The following is a 12453-nucleotide window of genomic DNA, read 5'->3' as shown; positions in this document are numbered from 1 at the left end:
CTCATATTTTTTTGAACCACCACCCCCCCCATCCCCCACCCTCATACACCTCAAAACAAAAAAGTCTAAAAACTGTTATATTAATTGATAGAAAACTAGCAGGAGTACTTGGCGTTGCTGGGCAAGAAGGGGGATGAAGCAGGAGAGGGAGGGGGAGTCGAAAGCAGCGGGGAGGGGGAAGATATACTACATATACATCCTTGAGGGGTGGGGGAGGGATGGCTTTGACAGGCACCTCCGTTTTGGGGGAGAGTGAGGGAAGGGAAGGAGGACAAATTTACCCATGCAAAGGGTGCTTCATAACCTCAGTGTTGCACAGGTAAAAAAGGAAAGTTTAATACCCTTTGCAACCATCACCAGGTGGCGCTACACGGTACACATTTACATCGAGAATTTACACCCTTCTCCCGGTCCCCCACACTCCCGAATGAGGCCGCGGCCACATAACCTATGTTATCCCCCAGACAAAATTGTATTTGTATTTGTACCCCGAGTAAAGGGATTTTAAAAAATCCCCAAAAAACGAACTTTTTTTTTCTTCCTCGTTTGCCTAAATCACTCCCAGCCACTCACTGATGAACCTCTGAAAGTTTGACGAAGATCCGTTCAGCCATCTCTGAGAAAAATGCCGACACACACAGACAGACCAACAGCTCTCTTACATAGTAGATGTCCAATCCGTTGTCACACGGAAGAGTCTTTAATGCAAAGTCTTGACTGGATTGGTTAAAAAGACAAAGGCCTGAATTTCATGACCAATTTTGATCTTTGAGCCCTAAACAAAAAAATAACACCAGACTAATCTGTAGAGGCTGTGATAAGGGCTCTGGGTATATTGTATCGTTGGAACTACCATGCCTTATTGTCAATTGGAATGACTCAGAAATTAAGAAAGGAAGAAAGAGGAATGAAGGGAAGGAGAAAAGAAGGGAGGGAGGAATTCTTAACAGTTTATATGGAGGCCATCATGTCTTGCCTTTACACGTCGATGATTGATTGGGAAACTGCTTTCATCCATGTGTTGATTTAATGCACATCACGTATATATAACCCGTATATCATATCACACTTGACAACCTTATTCCCATTAACCTATTAGCAGGATCTCTATGGACTTGATACAAATCCAAAGCCTTAACTTTGACTGATATCATGGAATATCTTACAGAAACATGACAGCCACACCAAGATCTCTTCAGAATCAAGATTCAGCCACTTCAACATCATCAACATCTCTTCAGAATCAAGATTCAGCCACTTCAACATCATCAACATCATCAACATCTCTTCAGAATAAGATTCAGCCACTTCAACATCATCAACATCTCTTCAGAATCAAGATTCAGCCACTTCAACATGATCAACATCTCTTCAGAATCAAGATTCAGCCACTTCAACATCATCAACATCTCTTCAGAATAAGATTCAGCCACTTCAACATGATAAACATCTCTTCAGAATCAAGATTCAGCCACTTCAACATCATCAACATCTCTTCAGATTCAAGATTCAGCCACTTCAACATCATCAACATCTCTTCAGAATCAGATTCAGCCACTTCAACATCATCAAAATCTCCTCAGAATCATTGATAGAATCATTCAAAGTAGCCATAAGATTCAAACACCCTGAATCCCTGAAAGATTATATACTTTTAAAGAAGCTTTCAGATTCAACCACCCTGAACAACCAGCACCTTGAATCTTTTAAGGTAGCCATATAATTCACCCACCCTGAACAACAAACAACAACAACATGCATTTTAAAGGCCATTTTCCCTGCTAGAGCGGGGGTTAGCCTTGCGGTCCCCATGACAATCATCTCCATTTTGCCCTATTTTCTGCATCTCTCCTTGTTAACCCCCTTGCCCACATTTCTTCTTCCACCATCTTCAGCCAAGTCTTTCTCGGTCTTCCCCGTCTTCTACTTCCTTCTACATTCATTTCCATCACTCTTCTCAACCAGTCACTTTCATCCTTCCTCAACACATGACCAAACCATCTCAACCTGTTCCTCTTCACAGCATCAATCACAGGCTCTATTCCCATCATCTTTTGCAATTCATCATTTGTCTTCCTCTCTCTCAACAATACTCTGCACATCCATCGAACCATTCACATTTCAACCCTTTCCAACCTTCGTTGCTGCTCGACATTCATAACCCATGTCTTGCTCCCATAAATCATACACTTCTCACACATGCAGCATACACCTTTCCCTTCAGCTTCAATGACACTCCCCTCCTCATCAGCACGCCACTCAGTTCCCGAAACTTCTTCCATGCACATCTCACTCCAGCAACCGTTGCCGAGTCTGATCCACCTTCTCCATTCAGCATGTCTCCGAGGTAGCAAAATGTTTTCACACCTTCCAGCTTCACGCCGTCTCCAAGATCCAACTCAACATTCCCTCCATGTGCAGCTCCCTCTGTGCACACCTTACATTTGAATGTAGCTGCCACACTGGTTAATGACCCTCTCAGACCACTACATTTTTGATGAACCCACTCAGCGCACATTGTACATTGAATGGAATTCACTCCGACACCCTTCCTGCACACAGCACACGGCCACTTCCCAGTTCTTTCCACCTCACCACATGCTTTACCACTTGCCATCACCTTCATCTTTCCGATATTCACCTTCAAACCTTTTGTCTCCATATATTCCTTCCACTTGTTCATCTTTTCCTTCAGTCCATCCATACTTTCCGCAATCAACACCAGATCATCTGCATACAACAACTCCCACGGTAAACCCTCCTTTACGTTCTGAGCCAGCACCTCCATCACAGCTACAAATAGTAGTGGACTTAGTACCGACCCCTGATGCACTCCCACCTTCACCTCAAACTCACCACTGTTCCCGTCCTTCGTCCTTACAGCTGTGCGTGCTCTTTTGTACATTGCCATCACTACTCTGATCAACCATTCCTCCACTCCTAACTTCCTCAATGCCCATGTCAATACTTTGCGTGGAACCCTATCGAATGCTTTCTCCAGAGCAACAAACCCAAGAAACAACTTCTTCCTCTTCTCCATGTACTTCTCCTGCAACTGCCTCACAATGAAAGCGCGTCTGTCGTTCCTCTTCCTGGCATAAATCCAAACGGCATTTCGTCGATCTTAACTTTCTTCCTTATCCTCCTCTCCAACACCCTTTCCAATACCTTCATTCCATGCTCCAATAACTTTATCGCTCGGTATGAGCCACACTCCAGAGGGTCACCTTTTCCCTTGTATAGAGGGACGAGGGTACTCAGTTCAAAAATCCACTGGAATGCGGCCTTCTTTCACCACCAGATTACAGATCTCTGTCATTCTCTTCACACCCCAACTTCCTGCTGCCTTCAACATATCTCCCACAACTCCCGTCGGCCCTCCCACTTTTCTACTCTTCATTGCTTTTATCGCTTCCTCAACTTCATTCTCAGTTATCTTCTCTGCCGGTCCTAAAACTGGGTTACTCTCTATGTTGCCATCCCATTCATTCTCTGTATTCAACAGCATTTCCATATATCTTTTCCATCTTCCTTTAATTCCATCTGGGTCCACAACGATTTGTCCCACTTCATCCTTCAAGCAACTCACCCCCATCACATCACACCTCTCTTTCACTAGCTGCTTTGCAATCCTGAATACTGCTCTCTGACCCTCTTCCGAATCCAAGCGTTCTCCGAACATTTTCCTATATGCCTCCTGCGCCTTTGCTACCTCTTTCTTTGCAGCCTTCTTGGCTGCCTTATAACTTTCATGCTCTGCTGTTTCTGCTCCCGTACCCTTCGCCTTCTGCCACTCCTTGAACTTCTTCCTCTTCTCATCAATCCTCTTTCCAACTTCATCATCCCACCACCATGTTTCCGAGTGCCTCGGTGGTCCGTTTGTCCATCCACATACCTCACCAACGGCTCCCAACAGACCAGCTTTCATTGACATCCAACCACTTTCAAGCTCAACCACATCATCCTCTACCCTACTCGGCCTCTCTTTTAATGCCTCCCTTACTGTCACCTCTTTCAACCTCCACACCTTCATTCTCGGTTGGTACTTCACCCGCCGAGCTCTCCTCGCACCTTTCACCCTTATGTCGCAGACAAACAAGTGGTACTGTGAAACAGCCTCCTCCCCCGGGATCACCTTTGTGTCCCGGAGGTGCCCCCTATCTCGCCTATGCACCATCAGGTAGTCAACGGTTGTCGTCGACCCACCTGACGTGTATGTAACAAGCTTATTATCCTCTTTCTGGAACTGAGCGTTACAAATCAACAAATCAGCTCCATCAGCAAACTCCAAAATCCTTTCACCTTCTCCATTTCTCACACCATATCCGTAACCCCCATGAACTCCCTCAAAACCATCCATACTCCTTCCCACATGTCCATTTAGGTCTCCTCCTACCACATCAACTTCCTCATCTTTGACGTTTTCCATCAGCTTCGCTATCGCACACCAGAACTTGTCCTTCTCTTCATCGCTTCGACCAACCTGCGGAGCATATCCCGAGATGACGTTCACCAAGAGCTTTCCAATCATCATTTTCACAATCATCAACCGATCACTCACTCTAGTCACACTCACCACACTGTCTACAAACTCGTCAGAAAACAGGACACCAACACCATTCACGCCCTCCAGGCACCCTTGCCACATAAACTTGTATTTCTGTCCCTGCCTACCCTTCATCATTCTCACACCACTTCCCTTCCATCTCGTCTCTTGCACACAACATATGTCCACTCTTCTTCTGACCAATACTTCCACCACTTTTCCTGATCTCCCTGTCATTGTCCCTACATTCCATGTCCCAAACTTCAGAAACCGATCTCCACTTCGGGCTGTACCCTGCCCATATGTAGTTGTAATTGTCATGGTTCTCTTTTTGAGGCAATGTTTTTATGGCCGGGTGCCCTTCCTGACGCCGACCCTCTTTGTCGTCTCTTACGACACGCAGGGATACGATGTACCTATTCTAATCCAGGGCACACACTGGGAAACGTTTAAAACATGGAAATTTGGGGGGGGGGGGGGGGGGAGGGAGGGTGGCGTCAGCATCACCCTGAACCACCCTGAACAACCACCATCTAGGATCTTTTAAGGTAAACATGGGATTTAACCACCCTGAGCAACCACCATCTAGAATCTTTTAAGGTAGCCATATGATTCAACCACCCTGAACAACCACCATCTAGAATATTGTAAGTTAGCCATATGATTTTAGCACAATGAACAACCACCATCTGGAATCTTTTAAGGTAGTTTCAGATTCAACCACCCTGAACAACCACCATCTGGAATCTTTTAAGGTAGCCATATGATTCAAACACCTTGAACAACCACCATCTGGAATCTTTTAAGGTAGCCATCTGATTCAAACACCCTGAACAACCACCATTGAGGATCTTTTAAGGTAGCCATGGGGTTTCAACCACCCTGAAAAACCAGCATCTTGAATCTTTTAAGGTTGCCATATAATTCAACCACCCTGAACAACCACCATCTAGGATCTTTTAAGGTAGATATGGGATTCAACAACCCTGAGCAACTACCATCAAGAATCTTTTAAGGTAGCCATATGATTCAACCACCCTGACAAACCACCATCTCGAATCTTTTAAGTTCAGCCATATGATTCGAGCACAATGAACAACCACCATCTGGAATATTTTAAGGGAGCTTGCGGATTCAAACACGCTGAACAACCACCATCTAAAATCTCTTAAGGTAGCCATATGATTCAACCACCCTGAACAACCACCATCTAGAATCGTTTAAGGTAGTTTTGGATTTAACCACCCTGAACAACCACCATCCAGAATATTTTAAGGTAGCCATATAATTCACCCACCCTGAACCACCATCTTGGATCTTTTTAGGTAGACATGGGGTTTCAACCACCCTGAACAACCACCATCTCGAATCTTTTAAGTTCAGCCATATGATTCGAGCACAATGAACAACCACCATCTGGAATATTTTAAGGGAGCTTGCGGATTCAAACACGCTGAACAACCACCATCTAAAATCTCTTAAGGTAGCCATATGATTCAACCACCCTGAACAACCACCATCTAGAATCGTTTAAGGTAGTTTTGGATTTAACCACCCTGAACAACCACCATCCAGAATATTTTAAGGTAGCCATATAATTCACCCACCCTGAACCACCATCTTGGATCTTTTTAGGTAGACATGGGGTTTCAACCACCCTGAACAACCAGCATCTTGAATCTTTTAAGGTAGCCATATAATTCAACCACCCTGAACAACCACCATCTAGAATCTTTTAAGGTAGCCATATGATTCAACCACCCTGAACAACCACCATCTAAAATCTCTTAAGGTAGCCATATGATTCAACCACCCTGAACAACCACCATCTAGAATCGTTTAAGGTATCTTTTGGATTCAACCACCCTGAACAACCACCATCCAGAATCTTTTAAGTTAGCCATGTGATTCACCCACCCTGAACCACCATCTAGAATCATTTAAGGTAGCCATATGATTCAACCACCCTGCACAACCACAATCTAGGATCTTTTAAGGTAGCCAAATGATTGAACCACCCTGAACAACCACCATCTAGAATCTTTAAAGGTAGCCATATTATTCAACCACCCTGAACAACCACCATCTAGGATATTTTAAGGTCGACATGGGATTCAACCACCCTGAGCAACCACCATCTAGAATCTTTTAAGGTAGCCATATGATTCAACCACCCTGAACAACCAACATCTAGAATCTTTTAAGTTAGCCATATGATTCGAGCACAATGAACAACCACCATCTGGAATCTTTTAAGGTAGCTTTCGGATTCAACCACCCTGAACAACCACCATCTAGAATATTTTAAGGTAGATTTCGGATTCAACCACCCTGAACAACCACCATTTAGAATCTTTTCAGGTTGCCATAGGATTCAACCACCCTGAACAACCACCATCTTGAATCTTTCAAGGTTACTTCAATGTGTGTGATAAAACACAACTACTGCAAAAAACACCACAAGCAATCACAATCAAGGATGAAGACACAACTACGCACACCATTCATTGCAGTTCAATATGAATACATCTTCAAATCAATTCAAGACAATGTCATACAGCCACGTGAAAAAGTAAGTACACCCCATGCAAAGTTAAGACTTTTTCAACATATTTCAACATACAGCTATTTGATCTTCATTTCAACAATATTGAGAGATAAAGGTGATATAATATAACAAATATCATGAAACATTTACATTTTGTAGTCCATTGTATAATTTAAATAAACATAAATGCAAATTTCGCATGTGGAAAAAGTAAGTACACCCTTCGCTGCAATAGGTGGTATTGCCCCCTTTGGCAGAAACAACCTCAATTAGGCGTTTCTTATAATTGTCTACCAGTCTCTGACATCGACTGGGAGAAATTTTTGCGCACTCCTCCATGCAGAATTCTTTCAGCTGTGCAATGTTTGAGGGGTTTCTTGCATGCCCAGCTCGTTTCAAATCCCCCCACAACATCTCGATGGGATTTAGATCCGGGCTTTGACTTGGCCATTCCAGAACCCTCCATTTCTTTCTTTTCAGCCATTCCTTGGTGGATTTACTGGTATGTTTAGGGTCATTGTCATGTTGCAAGGTCCACCTTCGGTTGAGCTTCAACTTTCCGACAGATGGCCTCACATTATCCTCAAGCACCCTCTGGTACAATGAAGAATTCATAGTGGATTATATGATGGTGAGCTGCCCAGGCCCTGATGCAGCAACGCTGCCCCAAACCATAATATTTCCACCACCATGCTTTACAATTGGTATCAGGTTCTTGTTGTCAAATGCTGTCTTTGGTTTTCGCCAAACATGTCTTCTGGTACTGTGGCCAAATAGCTCTACCTTTGACTCATCTGTCCAGAGCACATTGTTCCAGAAGTGCTGGTCTTTGCCTAGGTGTTCATTGGCAAACTTTAGTCTTGCCCTGATGTTCTTTCTGGACAGAAAAGGTTTCCTCCTGGCACACCTCCCATGTAGATCAAATTTGTGCAACCTCTTTCTAATGGTAGACTCATGCACTTTGACATCAACAGTGGCAAGAGCCACCTGTAGGTCCGGGATGACATTCTGGGGTTCTTAGAGGCTTCTTTCAGCATCTTGCGGTCTGCTCTCGGGCTGAACGTGCTGGGGCAGCCTGGCTTGAACAAGTTGGCAGTTGTTTGGAATGTTCTCCACTTGTAGATGATCTTCCAGACAGTCGATGATTGATTTCAAATTGTTTGCAGATCTTTTTAAATCCCTTCCCAGACTCGTAGGCATCTATAACCTTCTTTCTGAAGGCCTCAGAGAGCTCTTTTGATCGAGGCATGGTGACCCCGCACACTTCAACAACAAAGAGCAAACCAAACGAAATGTCTGAGTTTTAAATAAGACAGGTTCTTCCAAGATACTCTCTAACGATGTTCTAATCATTTGCACCTGAGCTGGTGCACCTGATTCAAATTTTAGGTATTTGTAGTTGTGATAAATGTAGGGGTGTACTTACTTTTTCCACATGCGAAATTTGCATTTATGTTTATTTAAATTATACAATGGACTACAAAATGTAAATGTTTCATGATATTTGTTATATTATATCACCTTTATCTATCAATATTGTTGAAATGAAGATCAACTAGCTGTATTGTGAAATATGATGAAAAAGTCAAAACTTTACATGGGGTGCACTTACTTTTTCACGTGACTGTAATTGGGCCACCCACACAACAACATGGATCGTCATATTTTATAATTGAGGTTTGAGGCTCAATGGCTCATGGAAGAGCTGAATAAAAGAGTGGTGAAGTTGACATGGTGATTGAGCAGAGGGAGTTTGCATACAAGGAAGGATAGAGAAATGGGGAAGGAACAAACATGGACAACACTGCAAGCAAAGTCGTACTTACAGGACAAGGGAACCCAAGTTGGGAGTGTAGACAAGGAAAGGGTAAACCAACCAGGAAAAGCCGATAAGCAGGAAAAATGTGGGAAAGTGTGGGTGGACGCAGAGGAGATTCAGTGGCAACAGAAAAAGATAAGAAATGGAGATTGAGGAAAACACAATATGATGATAGCTCTCCACTTTAACGACGTGGATAGAAGAACGTGAGTATGCGGAATTAGGGATGTGATTCCACAAGTAACTAAAGAGGGGGTTGGACGAGAGGGGATTTACGATATTGCATGGTGTTATTATGTACAAATATGACATCTAGCCATACCTATAACCAGCATGCACTATTACTGTGCTGAAAACAGTTGAATCCCACGATATTTATAAGTTTACTTGATGTCATGTTATTGGATGTTCGTAGTGCGGTCAGAGTGAAAGACACGTTTCCAGAGAACTACTATTTTTTCACGGTTCTGTGCTCAATATTATTGCAAACTTCAAAAAAGAGAAGCCACTGCTGCAGAAAAGTGATTTGGAAGTACTTCACCGATGATATTGTTGTGGATATGATTGCATTTTTTTTGATTGTGTTGTTTTATATTGGAAATGGTGATGAACATTGTTGAATATGGCCCCTCCTGCCTCCAGAGTTGTGTAAAAGTAAAAAAGGGCGTCCCGGTAGTTATTCCATGAAACACCACATTGCAGGACCCGATAAAACCCTTGTTCAGTAGCTTATATCTTATTATGTGTTTTAGAGTAAGGCCTTGTCTTCCATTAGAATGACACTCCATTGCACCGAATCAATTAAGAATAGCTCCCCTTCAATAATTCCATTTCCCAGCCAAACTCTCCATCTGTGGGTAAAGCAGTTCACAAGCGTGGGGTGCACGCCCTCTCAATTCGCTGCTACAGTGAATATGTGCTCCGTGCTCTGTTTGAACAGGAGGGGCGGGGTCGCCAGGGAGAGGCAAGCCCAGGGCGCGCCACGAAGGGCGGGGCTGTGCAGCCCCATGCCCAAATAAGGAAACAAGCCCGTGGCTCGCCACGAGGGGCGTGCCGTCGGCGCGATGCCCAAATAAGGAGACAAGCCCGTGGGATTACCATAGAAGGTCACAAAACAGAGCACGGGGGAGAGGGCGTGTCAGTCACGCGCTGGAGAGAAGTGAGAGGCAGGGAATACGAGCTGAGCTGCGTGGAGAGGTACACGACAAAGAAAGGGTCCAAGAGAAAGCAGAGGAACTTTTACGAACGAGTTGCAAAGAGATACGGCAGATGAGTCCAGCCCCGTTTCAACCAGCCACGTGAAGCCCTGACGGGGCAGCGAGTGACCCTGCCGGCGTGCGCCGTAAAGCCGAATACCAGGAGCTGCCGGCGTGCGCTGTAAAGCGGATTGCAAGGAGCTTCCGGCTCCCCGCTTCCCCCCCCGGAGTGGACCTGCTCGCTGTGCCCTGTGATCCCACCTGCTCATCCTTTCCAGCCATTCCTGCCTGCAAGTTCCCCATTTGCGTTCGTGAGTTTGTTTAGTTCGTGCTGTCCTGGGTAGTAACTAAGTCTGTATAAGCTAGTAATTTTCACTGTGTCACCTGCGTTTTCATGTCCGCTGTAAATACCCATGACTGCTCTTTTTGCTTATGTGTGTAAATAATAATAAACCCCGTTACTCTTCTGTACGTCTTCTTCTTCTTCCTCTTTGCATTCGTCGTCTTAGTCTTTTCCCCATTGAATATCTGTGGCGCGATACGGCCAACGTTTGGGTGAATCGGGTTTAGTCGGGGAACAACTGTTCAGTCGCGGAGCCTCCGCTCGGCAAATATAACATCCTTAACCGCGTACCGTAACAATATGCTTGCGTTCCAGGTTTGCATTCAGCATCTTCCCTGGCTGACATTGCCCATGAGACAAAAGTGTGTCAAGAAATCTAGAATTTAATTTCTACTTAAATGAATACATACTGTATTTGGTATATTTAAGAAGCAATGTCTAGCCAGTAAGAATAATACCATTTACGTAAGTGCTTTCTATTCAGAGAACTAAAATACCCTTGAATATTGCCAATTGATGGTGTGTACTCTGCATTGGGGTTGGAAGGATGGTCAAGAGGTACGCAGACTCGCTGTCTAGACTGGGTTCAAATCTTGGCCAAGCCATAAACAGTCAGCCTTGTTTTTCACAAGCAGGATAATTCATCAATGCATGTGCCGATCCTTGGATGGACTTTAAACTAGGTGCCCCATCTGCCAGAATTAGTTGGTGGACATTCAAGATCACATGATGTCCTTTGTGAAGAGTAGGCGAACTATCGCCAGCACCATGGCCAAATACCAAATTCCTGTCCTGACTACTGATGGGAAGGCAATGACAAACTACCCAGGATAACTCATGCCAAGAAACTGCTTCGGCAGCACCGACGCTCTGTAAGAGTATGGTACAGCAGAATCAGAACTCCAAACCAAGTCAAGGTAGTTTTTGGCAATTTACGTCTGGAATTACCACCTGGATTTAGAGGAGAACAAATGAAGACCTCAAAGTACATCTTTCTGCCACTGTCAATGACTATAGGTGTTATGGTATGTGTTATGATTCAGCAAAGAGAAAAGGGGAATAAGGGATATGGGGGAAAAAGTGGGAAAAGGGGGACAAGGAGGGAAGATGGGGAAAAGGGGGAGTGTGGGGGAAAAAGGGGAGGAAATGTGGGGTAAGGGAGGGAAAGGAAGGAAAGAGAGGAATGGGAGGAAAATGATGAAGGGAGAAGGAGGGAGAAGGGGGGGGGGGGAAATGGGGGGGGGAAAGGTAGACAAGGGGTGGATAGGGATAAATGGGGGGGGGGGGGGAGGGGAGGCCTTAAGGAGAAAGACCTGGTGTTTGTTGAAGGACATCTCCATTCTGCAGGGTTCATTGACAATTTAACAACGTCTACTGTTATATCGACAAGTTTTACTGAGATTATGTTTAGTGCCCATATTTTTTTAAAGTAGGCTGATGCGTACACACCACACCTCTCATAAGAGCAGATCCTGGAATAGGAAGCAAGACATTAATCTTCTAGCCTCGGATATCTTCTAGCCATTAATCAAAGGCCAGTCTATACAATTCCAACCTATCATTGATGTGTGCATCTGAATCATCAGCAAAGAGAAAAACCACCCACTTCCTGTCAATGTAATGGAATCAAAGGAAACTCTCAAATGGATATGGAAGATGGAAGTAGCTCAGCCACATAGTGATACAAAATCTCACCAAATCGATGCAAAACAGAATGGATGCTCTTAGTGAAGCACAAGGTGGCTTGACCAAGAACTTGAAACACGTTTCACTCATCTGTTTGTTTTTGTTGCTACTCTACACTATGCATGGGAAACCTCCGCCCAGTGGCATGTTTTGATCTAGTCTGCGTGGTGATATTTTGTTCAACATAATACACGCAGCTATAACGTAGGAAGGGCTAGCAGGATAATGTGGAGATATGCAGACTTTCCTCGGAGCTGTGTAGCCTAGGTTTGAATCTTGACAAAGCTATAAGCTGCCATCCTGGTGTTTTGCATG

The 12453-nt window shown here is 44.3% G+C and overlaps 1 protein-coding gene across 7 annotated transcripts in view; it reads right to left on the bottom strand.

The window, feature by feature from the left end:
* PTPRA (protein tyrosine phosphatase receptor type A) overlaps positions 1-12453 on the bottom strand; it is a 221923-nt gene that overhangs the window by 188549 nt on the left and 20921 nt on the right. The gene's annotated exons all lie outside the window — the stretch shown is intronic.

This window comes from Myxine glutinosa, chromosome 2, assembly GCF_964187855.1.
Source record: "Myxine glutinosa chromosome 2, kmMyxGlut1.1, whole genome shotgun sequence".
Taxonomy (NCBI): Eukaryota; Metazoa; Chordata; class Myxini; order Myxiniformes; family Myxinidae; genus Myxine; species Myxine glutinosa.
This window is presented reverse-complemented; position numbering and strand designations above follow the sequence as displayed.